Source organism: Cyrtonyx montezumae, unplaced genomic scaffold, assembly GCF_038088225.1.
Source record: "Cyrtonyx montezumae isolate F1298 unplaced genomic scaffold, pur_monq_1.0 scaffold_0, whole genome shotgun sequence".
NCBI lineage: Eukaryota > Metazoa > Chordata > Aves > Galliformes > Odontophoridae > Cyrtonyx > Cyrtonyx montezumae.
The window spans coordinates 3,850,983-3,851,605 of NW_027071824.1; positions in this window are offsets into that span (position 1 = coordinate 3,850,983).

The following is a 623-nucleotide window of genomic DNA, read 5'->3' on the forward strand; positions in this document are numbered from 1 at the left end:
TTGTTTAGTGATGGTTATTACTGAAACCAACTCACTTTCAGTAAGTCATTGAGCAATACGGAAATAACTTGACTACAGAGCGTCATCAGCATAATTTCTGTTCTAAAAGTGTTAATTTCCCTCAGCCATGCATCCACAATTTTCCTCTAGTTGTGAAGGGCAAATTGTCTGATCTCCTGGTACAGCTCTGCATGGGCAGTGCAGCTGGTATTCCCTGCAATCAAAGTTCCCTTCCCAAGAAAGGACCATTCAAGCTTATGCTGACTATTAGTGTGGAAACAGTACATTTGTTCCCTAAAAGTTGTGATGTCCTGGTGCCTTTTGAAGGACAAGCTCCAAGCCAGAGTGGTTCCTTACGGTGCAACTGTTTCCAGGATTCTTGAAGGAAGGAAGGATGAAAAGCAGTAGGTGGAAAACAAAAGAGAAGAACAATGGGAAATGAGCAGGTAAGTTGTGTGATGGCTGAACGTGAGGTAATAAAATGAGGGTGCTGCTCATGAGTTCTAAAGGAAGTGGAAAGAGTGGCATTTCTCTTATTCTTCAGTAGCTTCATTGATGACTAATTGTTTCACTTCTTTGGTCTGTGACTTAAATGTAATCTTGTCACACTCTGCAGGAAAATA